The sequence below is a fragment of the Myripristis murdjan genome, chromosome 7 (genome assembly GCF_902150065.1).
Source record: "Myripristis murdjan chromosome 7, fMyrMur1.1, whole genome shotgun sequence".
Classification (NCBI taxonomy): Eukaryota; Metazoa; Chordata; class Actinopteri; order Holocentriformes; family Holocentridae; genus Myripristis; species Myripristis murdjan.
This window is the reverse complement of record NC_043986.1, coordinates 12,893,016-12,910,157: the sequence shown is the minus strand read 5'-3', so window position 1 is coordinate 12,910,157 and position 17,142 is coordinate 12,893,016. Positions and strand designations below refer to the sequence as shown.

The following is a 17,142-nucleotide window of genomic DNA, read 5'->3' as shown; positions in this document are numbered from 1 at the left end:
TGATTTGTTTTTCAGGATTAAACTTAAAAAATGCGTTTTTGAAATTACATTTCATTAATATTTCAAATTAAAGAACAACTTTCACTGCTTAATGCAGCATGGTGGCAGTAGCACAGAGACTTCTCAACTGCAAGACAGTGCAATGGGTTCTTGTTTTAAGCAGCAAACAGCACCGGGAGTGCACTGTTGCCTGTTTGTACTGTCGTTAAGTTAATTCCACCCCAGGGCCACTCCGACACGATTTGGCTCCCAAGAGTTTTAAAAGCTAGCAGCCTGTCTGTTTTATATTTTTTGTTCTAAACCATGTTTCTCTCGCAGTTTTTTTTTTTTTTTTTAATTATAAAAGTGTAAAAACGGCAAGATTTGAGCATAACTGGAAAGCGGTTCAGCTAGCTTTGGGTAGCTTGATGGTTGCGTTTTTAGACACTGGGTATTATGCCACTTCATCTGGACACTGCTTCCTACAATGTGGATTTCATTACATTTTTGCTGGACTGGACATGGATTCAAACTGTGACACCTGCTGGATTAAGGCATCACTGGTTAGTTGTTTAATTTCCATTATTCGTGATGACAGCCTTTTGCAGTCATATGCTGGCTAGCTGGACTATTTCAGAACATGTGTTTTTAGCAGCCTTGTTGGTTATTCATGCGTGGCATGCCAGTCTCATGGCACGGTTTGGCGTGCACACAAGTTTGTTGTCATGTGTGGGAGTTGATGTGTGGCTTGGTAGTTTTAACAGACTGTGTGACTACATGTGGCTGTATAGGCACCTGATAGGCCGCTGACTAAATATTTAACTCAATTTCTGCTCTCTAACATATCCTTAGTTGCATGCCCCGCAGGTCTAATGTACTTGCCTGATTTATCCTTTATCCGACTGAGGTCTGTGCAGTTTTTTGGCCAAATCCATGCCAACCATGCCAACCGTGTTTCTTAAATATCAGCAGCCTAGTAGGTTTGCTATGACTCTGTTTGCATTTGCATTTTTTTTTCCACCGCTTGTCACAGAAAATGTCGCCTTGATGCTAACAGCAACTGTTCAGTTACACAAGGTGGCTTTTAAATGCGTGTATTCCCCTTTATACCTCTTTATTTTTGCGGTTAAAAGTTAAAAAGTTCCTGTCATGTGGTTGGTCTGTACCATAATGTAAGAAATGCTTAACACACACAAAACTTCCAGTAGCCAGATCTATCTGTGCTTACATCTTGTCTGCATACAGATAAATCTGTGTTGCTAGAGTTAGAGAGTTTTACCATCCTCAGCTGAGGTGGAAGGCCTGTTTATCTTCCACCACGCAGTTTACGCGTACATTTAAGCATCACTAGATATGGTAGATTACATGTAAATAATACAACTGCGACACCTAAGTCCATTTGTAAAGTTTATAATGAAACATATGTTGTTTTTCCCAAATACCTCTCCACCTGTTCTCTCTCCGCTTGTCCATGCTGGTGTCAGAGTCCAAGCTGATTTTTGGATGGGTGGCAGACTGAACCAAATGTGACAGAAGGGGGGGAGGGTTGTTTTGTTAGAAGAGGATAGATTTTGAAAGTATCAAAATGATGAATATTGTGACTGTTAATTATATATCTGTATATGGATTTTTAAAAAAGATATTGCAATGTCAGTTTTTCCCCCCAATATCATGCAGCCCTAATGCACAGACTAGAGATGTGCATGTGTGTATTTCTGTTGGTGCATGCGTGCCTGCAGAGAAATGTGTATGGGGCGTAACTGGCCACACACACAGTTTAGTACACAACTTGATTTTGGGGCCACACGTGAGCATACAGTCAGTTTGGCAGGGAAAAAAAAGCATAAATAATGGCATGCTTATTAGTCCAGAGTCTGAGTAGGAAATTAATTTATTTAGGCCAAAGGCTTTTGTGTTCCCATTTCTGGGGGAGAAATGTTTGACATTACCAAGGCATTTTTACTGCATGAATCATAAACAACCACTCACTGAATAAAAGATAATGAGTTTGAGTTAAAAACAATTATGTCAGTCTATTCATGAAAATTGCAGATTTAGCATTCAATTATTCACGTCAAAACTCATCCATCAATTGTGCTATTCTATTCACCTGAATCAATTCACATCTATTTTTTGTGGTGGTATACAAGCCCTTTAAAAATCCTCTCAAAAAACAAGAAAGGAATGGCAGGGGATCATTTAGGAAATGTAACCATAGCTGTTAAATATAGCCTATGTTCTTATTGCATTTAATTATACACAACTCTGAAAATTGTGAAAATGAGATTATGGGTATTTTCCCAATGTAGTGATTCTGGCTATAGGAGAAGGGAATCTATTCCATTAACAATTATTTATTAGCTTGATTAAGACAAGGCAGCATCCCTAGCTGTTTGAGAGATGCACAAAATTGCACTGTTTGTTATTCATGCCCCGCTTCTGATGCCAAAGACCTCATAAACTCAGCCGGCACTCTGAAGTGAAATGGTCTGTTCAGTTTTGAATTTGAAAATAACACCAGGTGCGCAGTGAACAAAATCAAAGTTTTTCTATCCACATAGCATGAGTGGATAGATATACTCGCACAACACAACGTGCGGTGTATATTTCTTATTCTTGGTGGGGAAAAAAAAACCCACATAAACCCACACTACACAAACCCAGCTAAGCCTATGATAAATATTTCAAACCCCTACATGATCAAGATTTGGTGTTTGCAGTGAGGCCCGGATGTTTGATTCAAACATCTGGTTTGATTTCATTTGGTTTGATTTTTTTTCAGTTGTGCATAACGCTGTAATGCACATTTTGAGTCAATTTGAGATCTGAGGGCAAAACAATGAAATGTGCAGCAGGCAAACTAGAGCCAGAGCTCGGTGGTGTCACCAGGTGCAGCTCAACCTGGCTGGCTGAGCAGGGACATCTGTTTGATGGCATTAGATCCATCAGAGCCCTGCCATAACCACAGATTAAATGGTAGTAAATCTCAGGATTAGATCCATGTATGAATAGCTCACATTGATTTTGCAAGCCCTTCAATAGCAGTGGGATTTTCAGTGACAGGCAATGTGGCCATCAAGCACACACAGGGACTCGTCTGTCTCTCAGTTTTAGAAAACCAGTAGGGCAAGTCTGTGACTAACCTATCTGCATTTTAATCTGTTCATATCTCGGCCTAGAGGCTGTATCCGCACAGCACAAGGCATAAGACATCATCCCTTTAACAAACTGCATGTCCATCCAGTCTCTCCCACTAGTCACAACAGACTAACTAAAACAAGCTCAACAGGCCTAGAAACGTCCATTCCTATATTCTCGTGTGTGTGTGCTCATGTGAGAGCGAGATCAGCTCCATGCTCAGTGAGTTGAGGGATATTAGATGTGAGCACCATGGGGCGATGCGGATGATGACGAACACAAAATGGCCTTTCCTTCTTTAGCTGCCGAATCTAAGTCTTAGTATCTAGTATTCACATGCACACGCACACACACACAAACAAATTCAATCAGTCCCAATGGGGCCATTTTGACACGACAATCCCAAAATCCCTTGCTGAAACCCCAATCCCCTCCGACCACCACAGCTCTGCGAAGCTGGCTGACATCAAAGACAAGTGCTCCGCTTTCATGACTTAGTCCGCCTCTCTGTCTGTCAGTGTCTTTGCCTATCTATCACGTGCGCCACTGAAAAGCCACTACTTTGACACCAGGCTCATGCTAACTGCTTCAAACGCCTCTTCATCCCGCTATTGCTAAACTGAAGCTGTTTTCTCTCTCTTTCTCCCTCTCTCTCCTATTGTTTCCATGCTGAAAAAGGAGAGTGTCAAATGCGCTGGGCTATGTGCCACGGTTCCAAAGGGGGGGCTGATAGAGAGGAGAGAACATAACAAGTCATTTAGTCACTCAATCTAATCCATTACACACTGTGATGTTAGCTAAACTCTCTGGGGTAAACACACCTCAGGAGCAGCAAAAACTGTGCTAACCTTTGCATACAGGATGGGACTCATAAGATGGCACATAAGTAGGGCTGTGACGTTAATTATTTCTTCTTGCCGTGGTTAAAATGCAACATATCGGGTGACTAACAAATTGCAGCACATATCAAAAATTTCACTTATCTCAGATTGCCCATTAAAAATATGGTGGTGGTAGGCAGCACATAAGCAAAGTATTTAAGCGTTGCGGTTATCATCACAGCCCTACACACAACATACGGGCTTCAATGGGTGGAACAATAAATCGCTAATGCAATATATCACGATACTTCCTCTTATGAGGCATTATGAATACACTTGTTTTCAACTCAATTTGCAAAGATAGCCTAACACATTTGAGTTACTATGAGGTGTATTTGCTCCCTGTCTTTACGCATTTTAACTGGAACTCTTCATGTTGCACTAAAAAAAATGATTGATTCCTTCGTTTTAAAAAACTATTTTACCTTTTCAGAGGTATTTTTTCTTTAGTTACAGATATTACGAGATATCATAGCTGATTATCATTATATTGCATATCACAGAATTGCCTCTGTTGTGATACCGTCGTTATCATGAGTAAAATATCCTGATATCTTATTGCGAGTTACCCAGGGATTCCTACCCCTACTGTCTTTGTCTGATGTCTGCACAGAAACTATTCTTGGTAACCAGCAGAAAACTGGCTCCTTCACTCAAAATGGCTGCACTGGTCATCATGGTTGACCTTAGCTGCCTATCAAGCTACAAGAAAGCGATTACTTGGTGATTAGTGTGCGTTATGAGGCAGCTCCATTAACCTTTGAGAAACTGAGAGTGTGGAGGCTGCAGTGTCTAGCCAAGCAGAACACTCTCCTTTTACCACCTCCGAAAGAGACACGGATGAGGTAGGAGAGAGAGGGAGAGTGAGCGAACGAGAGAGAGCAAGAAACTGCAGTGTGTCAGAAGAGCAGCTCCCATTAGGTAAGCACATTGAGCCATCAGGCCAGCACATTCATCAACACACAGAATGCCAGTCAGCAGCAGCAGCAAGCTACCCTGCCTCACTACTAGGCTACTGTTATTATGGCAAGGTGGGGAGGGGAGTGACAGGAAGGCTTTTACAAAGCAGACTTGGACCAGTCTCCCTGCTGTTTGGCTGTGCCAATGTTTCTATGCACGGTTCAGGTGGTTTTTACGAGCATTTCTCTTGCCCTAATAGGTTGGCCGTGGGCTGCTAATGATATCATTATCATACATGCACTGTAATTGGCTGGACCATGCTTGCGCCAAGATCAATGGACAGCTAAATCTGAATCAATTGATTAGCCTACTGCTGTTAAGCCACTAAAACATATTTTGTGTACAGTCAATGTGTTGTTGGATGAGCTGTGAATGAATTGGGCCCTTGCCTGTTTTGGAGTGCAGCAGCCAGACATGGGGTTAGGCATGTGGATCTGAGCCATGTGACAAGTGAGCTGAACTGGCAGGGCCGAAGAGCTCCCTCCAGTCATCTTAATGTCAACCTCATCCACTAACATAGCACTCCTAGCTCCAAATTAGAGCTGAAACAATTATGGGGCATGATCAAAAATGTCCACAAAAGTAAACAGGCTAGTCACGCCTACATCACTTCTTTGTGTTTATATTTGGAAAATGGCTGAAACATGTTACAATTCCATAAGTGACTCAGAAAACAAGCATTCAAAAAAAAAAGAAAAGAAAAGAAAAGAAAAAGAGAGAACCATCAAAGCACAGCATAGTGTGAAAATTTCTGACAATGTAATTTAGACACTGTGCGAGGCAGAATTGACTTTTCATGGCACAGTGTGCACATTTGAGCACCCGAAAAGAGAAAACATCCCAGTACAGAGGATGATAAAGTATTATCATAGTAAGTAAAAATGTTATGGCAGTATTGTGTTAGCACAGCCTTAGCATTGTTGGCCATAGCGTGAGATAATTTTAGATGCTTCTAAAAGAGTGCAGAGCTCTCCACAAGCACTGCCACTGTTATCTGAAGTTGATATTAGGTGAAGTGCAAAAGCAGTTGTAGATAAAGTTGATTTCAGTTTCTGTGTGATGTGATGCCACCGTCTACATTTCTTTGTTCTGGAATATGGGCTAAGATCTCAGCAGCCACGCACCTGATTTTGTGTTGAATTTTTAAGCTGTTTCATGTATCAGTGCAAGTTATTGTTGGCATTTCTGACTGGTAAACCTGTATTTACTTGTTTGAAACTGAGTTAGTTCAGTTTAAATTTAGCTGAAAAAGAGCTTCATAATTACTGTTATATGTAGTGCAAATTTGCAAATTCTACTCAGCCTCTCAAAGCTATGATTTCAAATTGAGCTCTTTGAATGGAAAGCCTTCAGACTGTGGCAACATCTGGGTACTTAGGAAACGCAGCAGCTTCCTATAAACTGGCTGCAGAAGCCTTGAGAGGCAACAGAAAAAAAAAAGAGAAAACAAAAAAGTGTTATTTTCCCCAAACCTCTCCCACTGGCTTTCCCCTCTTGCTCCCATAGTTAAGGAGAACAGGATTGCTGATATGTCTAAATCATAAACTCTCTGTCTTTCCTTGGTCTCAATCATGACTATCATCTGAGAGCAGTCTCATTGTGTTAGGTGTTTGCTAATTGCACTGATGAGCAGAGAGCCACCAAAGAAAAGACAGGGATCCATTTACAGTGAATAAATAATGACATCAACAAAAGCTCAGGTGATATTCAGCTTGTTGCCAAACAGACCGCATCATCTTCCAGAGAATGCCTCTCACCCACTCCAATGCAAAGTGGCCAAAACAAGCGTGCATTAATTCATTTTCAATAGCTTATCTTCAGCCTTGGACCAAGACCTTGCCAATAGTGATACTCCTGTAATGTAGCAGTGCCGTCTAAATTACATTACAGTTAAGCTAATCTATCCAGAGGCCAAACTCTTTCTACAACCATGTCCTGTCAACATCCTCTCCTATTGAAAATAAGCAGCAATGATAAAACTGATTTCTGTATACAAAGGCTAATGCAGGTAAAATGTACCTGGAGGACTTGAATGCTTGACAATGAGCTCCCTGGCATACTAGCTAGCTCGAGTGGGCGAGAAATGAACCTTGTTATGCGTCCTGACACTGGGCCCTGCACCCCAGCAAATAAAAACATGTCTCTCACTTACAGGCTGCCTGCGCCCACAGCCCCATACATCAGCATTATAAAGGAGCAAGGCAGCCTCAAGGTCAGCTCAATTTCCTCCTGCCGTTATGAAGTATCAGAATCACAGCGAGAGGGGGCACCCACACACATGTAAAGAAATGATTTAGGGAGAGAGGGAGGGAGAGAGAGAAAAGAAAAGGGGGGATTTGGAGTGTGAAGGAGAGGCGGAGTGTAATACAATGGGGAACTGTGACAAATCACCAGGAGAGAGCCAGCCTGTTCTACAGTAAGGATGTGTGAGTGCAGGCATTTGTGAGAAAATGTATTGGGGAAGAGAACATTAAGCCTACTTGCTCATTCCGCACACTAAGAAAATATAGTAGTCCACCATGGCCGTGGCAATGGAGCCCATGATGTAAATAATGGGACAGAACAGTTTTTGTTTAAACACGCCGATTCCACTTGTGTACTCGTTCAAGTGTAGTCTGTGAAACTACGGAGCAATTAGGCCTACTAAATTATTGTGTCAGAAAATGCTACAGAATGTGAATACAATGTTTACCATTTACTGTAATTAAATTCCAAGCTGTAACATGGGCATAATAGCGACCTAATGCAAACCTAATGCCTTTCTTTCTTTAGAGATCTGGGCCCATTCATCACATGCCCAAGCAATTTGATAAATTACACAGAAGCATGAAAGCTGATCTTGTGTATGGCACTGAGTGTGTGTGTGTGTGTGTTTGCCTCTGCCTGAGTCGGCAGTCATCCTTGGATGCCTCACTGGCTGGGCTTGACATCTTCAGCTAAGAGCCTGGGGAAATAACAGCAAATTCACTTAATGGCACCACCTCATCTATTCCTCATACAGGGGGAGGAGGGAGAGAGAGAGGGAGAAAGGGAGAGCTTCTTGAGGTGTTACAAAATGGCTGTGTGCTCTCGGCTGTGCCACTGTCTCTCCCATCCGCGGGGTGCAGGTGTGTGGGTAAACAGAGAGTGCATCAAGATCCATCACCGGCCTCAGTCGGCCACCAGCTGTAATTTGCACTCAACTCTGACCTGTTGTGAAACGCCAGCCTGCCTGTATTGCTCCTGCTAAGCTTTGCAGCGACAGTGCAATCTAGTCTGATGTGTGTGTATGTGTGTGGTTTCCTATGTGCATTTATGTGAAAACTTGCTCAAACATGGAAAGCCACACACACACAGTCAAATAAACACATACACATATTCAGGTCTATGCATGCATGTTTGTGCAACCATGCATGTGTGTGTGTGCGTGTGCGTGTGTGCCTGTCTGCAGGGAGGGTGTTACAGAGCCAGAGGTATAATGGCCCCACTCCATCTTTGTGTGAGGCATTGCAGAACAAACTGGAGTAGAGCACAACAGCTGGGAGGGAGCCTGGGCTGGCTGGTGGCTGGATAACATCTCAGGCTAACAGCAGGTATGCTATCAGTGCAGCCCCAATCCCCTTAGGGCTATTTTCAGAGCTCCTGACCTGAGCATGACTGGCTGGATGACCTCTCTCTGCCTGGATACACAGGAAGAGCCAGGCCCGAAAATCACGCTGCAGCTTCCTCTCTTTCTACTCAACGCCTTCATTCCAACATGCCTCAAGCAGCTCTGCCTTTGATCAGCCTTTTTAATCAAAACGACACTTTCTAGCACACACACATTGGCAGCAGCCACTGCTCATTGACGCAGTTGCACTCGTCTAGCTTGCATCAAATGCCGTAGAAAGTAAGAAAGCAACAGGGGAGTAGGCTTATTATGATTTTAAATGCGATCAGGTTCATGCAGCAGACATGCTAACATTAAGAGAAGTGTTACGCCATGAATGAACAGGATTAGGGGGAAGCAGCACTCTGGGAAATCTGCACGCTTCCCAGTGACAAAACCTTTTCTAAATAACAAGCACAGCCAACTACCATTCACAGTGCAAAATAATCTACTCCTGTTGTAGCACTGTAAGACACACTGAACTCCTTGCAGAGATTACTAGCCCGGTCGTGGTGTCTGTTAATAGGCCAGGCAATAATAGCTGGATAATATGTATCAGCAAGTGTAGTGTTGCCGGCTGCCTCCTGTGTGCTTTACCCTTTCATAAAACTCTCTCCTCTCGCATCTGGGTGAAAGGCTTCCCACTACGTGGCTCCCCAGGGTTAGCTTGTCAACCCCCTCTCCATCCCCCTCTCTGCACCTGCACCTGACACTACTACTGTTCTGTCACCCCCTCTTCTCTCACCCCCTGGAGAAAATGTTCTGCCCCGCCCACCTAGCTCCCAGCAGCCCCTGGGGCACAGGACAATTAAAAACGAAGCAGGAGCTCAGCCGAGTGTCATGCTGGGTCTCAGATGGGACTTTGCCATCACTGCGTCACTGCAGAGGTGGGGGTTTTGGTATCGAAGCCAGAAGAACACAATATACCGTGTCTGTTGTATTTGAGATCAACATTCAGTCAAGTGCAAGGTGATGTCAGCACATCCACACAGTCAAACCAATACAGCCCAGCTGGAGCGATACATTTGGCCTTATAGTGTTCAGACACTGCCTAACTGTATGTGTCACGCATACACAAAAAACTCACTGCTCCATTCAGGTGTCAACCAATTACAAGCTTACCCTGACTGCCCTTGATTACCCTCCCTAACCTCCCTCCACTCTCCATGTCAAAACCCACTGCATGGATTTTTTTTCCCTGCTCTCATTCTCCTTTTTTTCTATTTCCTTCCCTGCTCTGAGTATCTGTCCTTGTGGCTCTGAAATATTTAGCAGCCCCATCTCAATACACCTTTAAGCACCGAGTCAGAGCTGTCTCCCTCCCCAGGTAAGAAGTGAAAGGAGAGGAGGAAGGGTTGGTGTAATATCTCATCAACATTATTAAATCATTTCTCCCTACGGCAGTCCCTGGGTGGTCTTGGACTGTGTTATTTCTCAGTCAGGGTTCAGTGGCCTCAGCTCCTAGGGTCGAGCCTGGCCGCTCTGCTAGCCTAGTGCTGTGCTAAGCAGGTGTCAGGGGAGTTTCCCCTCAATTAAGCAAAGGTAAAGTAATGCCTCTCACCGTGGCGGCGCCATGAATACATTAGTCTTGCTGTCACCACAGGCTAGAGTGCCGAGCAGCATGAAGAAGACAGACAGCTGGCTGCCTCAAATGCTGCTGGAGCAGGTCGTGCAAACCAGCATTAGGATTTGTTGTATGTTATACTTGTTATATGTCTAATATGGACCAGCCAACAGGATATGATCTGAAAACCTTTGCTTGCATGGCTAAAAACATCAATATCATCTGCTCAAACACACCCCAAAACTGTAAACAGTGTAATTTCATTTGGTTTTAGAGTTACAGGGAGTTAAGCTAATGAGTTTGTATTAGCCCTCTGAGTGGATGACATTGGAGGACACAGAATCCTTGTTGTGTTAATTAAAGCTCAATGAAATAATGTCGATGAAAAATTAGCATGACCCACAGCCTCGGTGAGGGATACTGCTAGGAAAATAGAGCTCTCTGTTAAGAAGTTGTTTTCAAGGCAAACCTTCGTAGTGCGAATATGCCTTTAGAAATTCAACTTCAAATCATTACAGCCAATTATGCCGAACCAACTAGGTTGTAGTGAAAATATGAAGAATCAATTACATGGAAGACAATGACAAAGAACTTGATGATGTGTCACAAATAAAATTCCGATTTAATGGACAGGTTGATGTTTTTAAAATGCTATGGTGAAGTATGTGGAATAACAAAACGTAAGATCCAGCTTAATTAAGTCATATCAAAAGAAATCTATTTAGCTTCATGATCAAGATTTCTGCATCTTTGACATTTTTAGCTTACACATATCCATTAGCCTATTTCAGTCAACCTCAAACAGCAAACTGAACAAGAGTGTTTATAAAAATATGTCAACAGCAGCAATAATGCTATCCTTTGTCAGTCTTCATGTATGAGTATTACTGTGTGCTGGGCTGGCGCACTGAAAAGGGCTGATTGATGGCTTCACTATAGACTGTCTGTCCACCTCTCTAACTGATGAGACATGTCAATGTAAAGACACATGAATGCAGCAGCCTGTCCTCCATTTTCTCCTCTCCTCCTCCCTTGTCAGAGGCAGGCAGAATGACGCAGTAAATACAGATGCTGTGTGCACAGTAATTCTGGGCCCTACTGCCTTTTATCTGCCATGACAGCTTTTGCTGCTGTTGAAATCAAACGCGCGGGCGCAGGGAAAAAGCTAGTATTCCCTTTAATAAACTGCCAGGGAGAGCAGAGTGAGAGTAGAAAGGGAGGCACTCAGCTCTGCTCTGCCCTGGCCAGGCTTGGCTAAGCAGCAGGTGGGGGGGAAGGCGATATATTAATGGGGAGAGCGCTCCTTCAGGCATTAGATGGTATTATGCCGCTCATGGAGACTCAGGCATCCACTATTATCACACTTACCAAGAGCCGTCAGAGCCAATCGGTCAGTAGGGAGTGCTGGGTATTCTGCCGAGATATGAACACCCAGATGAGGACGAGTGCAGGAGAAAGTGGGCAGCCCAGGCTGTACCCACTCCCTGTCTCCACTACAGCTCCTTCAAGCTGCCAGGGTCAATTAATTACTTCCCCCTCTTAATGTCATCCATTAGGGTAAACAGAGAAATAAATGCAGAGCAGTGTGAGGACAAGGGAGGCTCAGAACTCAGCTTGTTTCCCCTCCACCCACCCCCAAACATGACTGACCAGCTCTTCCTTCTGTCTCTCACTACCTTGCCATTGCAGCTGGGACACACAGGTCCTGTCTCCTCAACTTCTCCCACTGACTCATTGTGTATGTGTATGTCTATGTGTATGTGTGTGTGAGTGTGTTGGCAAGGAAGAGGAGGAGGAGGAGGGAGAGGCTGCTGCTTTGGAAATAGACAGCTTTTTGTTCTGACCCCACAGCTGTCACTAGCATAAAAGAGACAGTCACCGGCAGCTCACATAGCCATCTTACTTATACATGCACGCACACACGCGTGCACTCCCACACACACCCTTGACAGTGCAGCAGGGGAGGGACAAGAGGGTTGTGTTGGAGGGGCCATCAAGGCCGAGACCCCTGAGGATAGTGTTGCTATGCACAGCCACATGACATGAATCACAGGGGGCAGGAGGGGAAAAACACTAAATACCTGGTCAGTGTTGAGACGCCAGCTCCACCACTGTGCCCCTAACACTATTAATGTCCTTCCATTTAATCCAATTATGAGCCATGTGTGTCCACATCAATCAGCCATTTTGATTTGAGCCTGTGGTCTCCTTTATCACTATTAGTGCTGCAGTAATTGAGGCGGCGCTATGGAGAGGCTGCACAGTTTACCTCCATCTGGGAGGTCAAGAGGAATGCACAATTGGTTGACAATGATTACGCTCTGGCTGATTAGGCTATGGGCTACCACTGAATATTTAGCACTGATTAGACTAAGCCCTGTGATGAGCCATGTGGCTCCCTAACAAAGGAAGCAGCCACAGGGCAGAGAGAAAAGGCTAGCAATCAGCAAAGGCTGGTAAAAACAGAATAATCCAACCTTCTTGTGCATTTCTGAACAGCTGTATCAATCACATTTCCATGTTCTGTGATGATGTTATTCAGTGGTTAAAACAAATCTGTGGAGCAAAGTAAGTGTTGTCATTAAAAAAAAAAATAATTAGCTTTAACCGATATCCCATCAAAAGGTAACCCTGTGAAGAAAACTCATTACAGGAAAGAAATTAATTGGCAGGGAGACATTTATCACTAAGGGGAAATGTTATCTCAAAGACTTGGCTGGAGATAACTATGTGGGAGTGAAAACATGCGTCCTGCAGATAGATTTATATGTTTGCCCGCGTGAGGGGAAACAATCCATACCGCTCGCAGGGAGAGAGCGCGAAAAAGAGATAGACACATTAATAAGTGATACACAAAATGGCTCCCCCTAATCTCCTTGTGGAGATGCCAGCACTTTTTCCTCATCAGTGATTGTGATATTTACACAGAAAGTGAAGTGCACTCCTGAGAGAGAGAGAGAGAGAGAGAGGTGGAGAGGGAGGGCGAGGAAATGAGGGAGAGAAGTCAAGGAGAGAGGAGACAGAGGTAAAGAAAGTCAAGCGTGGTGAAAGTGAGAGGAGAGAACAGGGGAGACACGGGCAGAAAAGACGAGGAGACAAGGAGGGAGAATGGAGGAGCACGGAAGACGAGGGAAAAAACTGAGATGGAGGGAGGCGGGGAGACATACACTTATTTGCAGAGGCTTTAACTGTGTTGATCCTCAATAAAAAGGTGAAACTGATTAGGTTTAAATCAAACGACTGTGCGTGACACAGAGCTTGTTGCTGAGAGCACAAATCACAGTCGAGTCAGGTTTTCCTTTTGAAGGAACCGGTTATCCCCTCCCTCCTTCAATCTCACTTGTCTCCTCTCTCTCTCGCTGCTTTATTCAATGCCACAGTCTCCTAAAGTGCCGGCTTGCGAGAGTGACAGATGCAGACATGACTACTGACCTAAATCACTCTTTTCCAGCACATTAACCCACATGTCCCCATGCATGCATACACACCTTTTTACGCAAAACATAAACATAGAGAAACCAACACAATCCCTGCACCACATTGCACAGTGACAATCTGCCCACCCACCCCACCCTGTACTATAATTATCCTCCTTCCTCAATGAAAGCTGTTCTTGAAATGTCTGAAACACCACCGAAACATGAGGTGGGAAAAAAAAAAATCACACAATCAGGCTAAATCACTGTTTTCTGTTCCTCAAGGGACTCTTTCTATGTGACACAGTGACAAAAAAAGACGTGTGAAGAACTGAAGGAAAAAAAAAACTTTTTCCACCTTGGAGCCAACATTGAAAGGATCAATATTACTTTAATTACTGAAAGCCCATGTTTATGAAATGCAATAATCCGTCATTAAAGATGCAGGCAGTGGCAGGTAGGCGGCCGGCCGGGTGTCAGGGCTGCATGAGAGGGCAGAAGAGAGGGGAGGGGAGGACTGGCGTAAATGATTCATGGTTTGATATCTCTCCTGTATAATGGGCTCCTCCAGGGAGCTGCTGGGGCTCCACTGCAGTGACTGGCTGGATGGCTGGATGGCTGCCTGGCTCGCTCCGACTCTGCCCAGACTGCCTCTGCTGCTGCTGTGCCACTGCCTGCTGCCCGAGATGAAAAAGTGGCGGCTCAGTGCAAACAGAGAGCGGGGATATACACATACACACATAAAAGAAAAAGGCTTGATTCAATATCGTCTGACAAACTATCTGAGGGTTTTGGGGGGGATGAGGGAGGGAGTGAGGGAGGGAGGGGAGAGAAGAAAATATCAAAAATCCTTCTAGAGAGAAAACATTGGCGGCAGAGATACTGGGGATACTTGTAACATCTAATGGGAATGTGAGCATTTCTAACCCCCCCACCCCTACTCTTGCTGTCCCCCTTCAGCAGCCCTCCCCTCCCACTCCATACCTTCACTCCACCCATAGAAGGAGAAAAGGGAGAGAAAAAAATGAAGAGATTAAGGTTGTAACGTGTTGGGCTAATCATAACATAGACAGTTTAGTGCCATCTCACATAATTAAATGCTTTGCACTAACCACCTAATGCATACTAATTTGGAACAATCCACTCCTGGAGTTGGCAGACCATGAAGCTTGCTGAAAAGGAGGTGTGCGTTTGTGTGTGTGTGTGTATGAAACACACTCACACACACTGTTTTGCAGGGGAGTAAGGTGCTAAAGGTCAGGCCGTGGACTTGAAGGAAAAGGTCAAGCATTATTACAACATGACTAAATAAACAGGCTGCTCGCAACCCCCAGCCCAGCTGCTGTGGATGCTGCTAGTCGCTCTCTGCTTTCTTGCTGTACTACCTGCCTGTCTGGCTGGCTAGGATTCAGCCTCATCCCTTGTCTTTATCCACACATCCCTCTAGCTCTCAGACAGCTGACATGAGGACTGTCATATCCTGCCTAGATTCTTATCCCCTGCTGGCTTTATTGCTCTCTTCCTCCTGAGTCACACACACACACACACACACACACACAGTGCGAGAGAGAGAGAGAAAGAGAGAGGGAGAGAGAGAGGCGAGGCTGCTGGAGCGTGCTTTAAAGCACATTAATATTAATTGCAGCACTAGCTGGAGTGATAACACAGACAAGATGCCCCTGTGAGGGAGCTGGGCGCAGGCAGCCCCAGCCTTTTGTTAGCAGCACAACTCATCTGTTGGATGGCCATGGTGAGACGGCAGAATGATGAGCATTTCATCTTGGAATCGCTTGTTTTATATTAGAAGGGCCTACCCTCGCTGTAGTGGGGAATTTGTGTTAGTGAGTAGATACTGTTTGTGTGTGTGTGTGAGAGTGTAGGTAGGTGTGTGGGTGTGCATTGAGTGATAAAAACAAGGGAAGATGAATTATCAGGCAAGTGGCTACATCAACAGCAGCAGAAATGTGCCTCAAATAACACCGAGCACTTAAGCGATCGCGCTTTTATCTCTCTAACTACTCCTGGCTTGGCTACCTTTTATGTCCTCCACACAATGAACTCAATATTCTCTGCTGAGCAATGAGCTCTGCTAAAGATGTAAATAATCTGCCATCCTGAGGAGAGAACTGGCTTGGCTCGGTACAGTGGAAGAAAAATACAAATCAGGTTGAAGCCTGGGCGCTGAAGCCCATCTCCACCTCTTAGCCTCTCCCTCCTCCTGGAGGAATAGCAGGCGGCCATAAGCATCAAGATGACAGCTATATCTCTTCAGTACTCCTTTTTTACCTCACCCTTTCTTTTTTTCCTTTGTCAGCTTGTATTGAGGAACCTGACGCCGTCTTTACTGCCGTCTCACAGCAGAGGGTTTTTGCTGTACGGTTTTGTGCTCCTTCGGCCGATTTCCCCCTGGACTCATCAATGCTCCATTACCAAGTCAAATCAGGTGGTGCTGCAGAGAGATTTGCCGAAACCAACACCGCATGCACACACGCACAGACACACACACACACACTGTAGAGGATTCATTCAAAGAGCCTGGGAGGTTTTCCACTAGCGGCTCCACAGGACAGCGAGGAGGGCTAGGAGGTGAACAGAGGAGAAATCACTGTTGGCTAAATGCTAGTGAGTGGTTTATGGCTCAGAGGGGCAGAGAGGGAGACAAAGATGTGGTAATGCATCTCTCTGCTGACACTCCTTTAAGCGGCCAAGAGGTTGTAATCTCCTGGGCCCACTGTTCACACATTATTGTTTCTCATTTCACGTGTCACAAACAATTAAAACACGCCTGTCGATTATTGTGCCACAAGAACACTCCCTCGCTCTCCGCTTCCTTAAACACACAGCTAAAAATCCACTCATATGCAATCCCCTGTGACCCCCCCTCCACCTCCACCTCCTCCTCCTCCTACACACACACACACACACATTCTTCAGCTAAATTCCCAGAGAAGGTCACGCACATTTCTCACTTTCATCGTCTTTATCGCTCGGCGACAGAAAATACAAGGTGGACGAGCCCTATGTAATGTAAGCAGCTGCGTTAACAAGGTGGAGTGATAGAGAGAGAGGCAGAGAGAGAAAGGGGGAGACAAAGACGTCGTGTCCTTTTAGTTTTCTCTGCCTGTTGTCATCCTCTTCATAGCAGCAGCTGCACAGGCAAGATGAAAAAAAAACTCCAGGGAAGAGTCAGGCAGAGGGAAGAGAGGAAATAAAGAAGCATTGTGCATTGTTTTACGTACAAATTTTCACTAGCTTGTCGTTGATTAGAGGAAAAGACTTAGCTGCTAATGCAGAGGTAAAAGAAAGAATGAGAGGAGGGGACTCCAAGGAATGGTCTCTGAGGACTGCTAGAGGTGTGGGTGAATCTGTTCCCTGTGACAAAGCTGTCGCACTGAGGAGTGAAATTTAAACTCCTGCTGTGAGGGGAATTTTTTTGGCTTTCATTACGCCGAGTGTATGTGTCTACGTGCTTGCGTAAGCCTATGCACGGTTGTAAGCGCGCGTGCATTAGTGCGATAGGAAGCCAGACACCACCTTCCTCTACTTAGTACATTTGGTGTTTGGTTGCTTTGTGCC

At 44.7% G+C, this 17,142-nt stretch overlaps 1 protein-coding gene across 2 annotated transcripts in view; it reads right to left on the bottom strand.

Moving 5' to 3' along the window:
- The window catches only part of rerea (arginine-glutamic acid dipeptide (RE) repeats a), a 130,158-nt gene that overhangs the window by 104,002 nt on the left and 9,014 nt on the right, over positions 1 to 17,142 (bottom strand). The window lies entirely within an intron of this gene.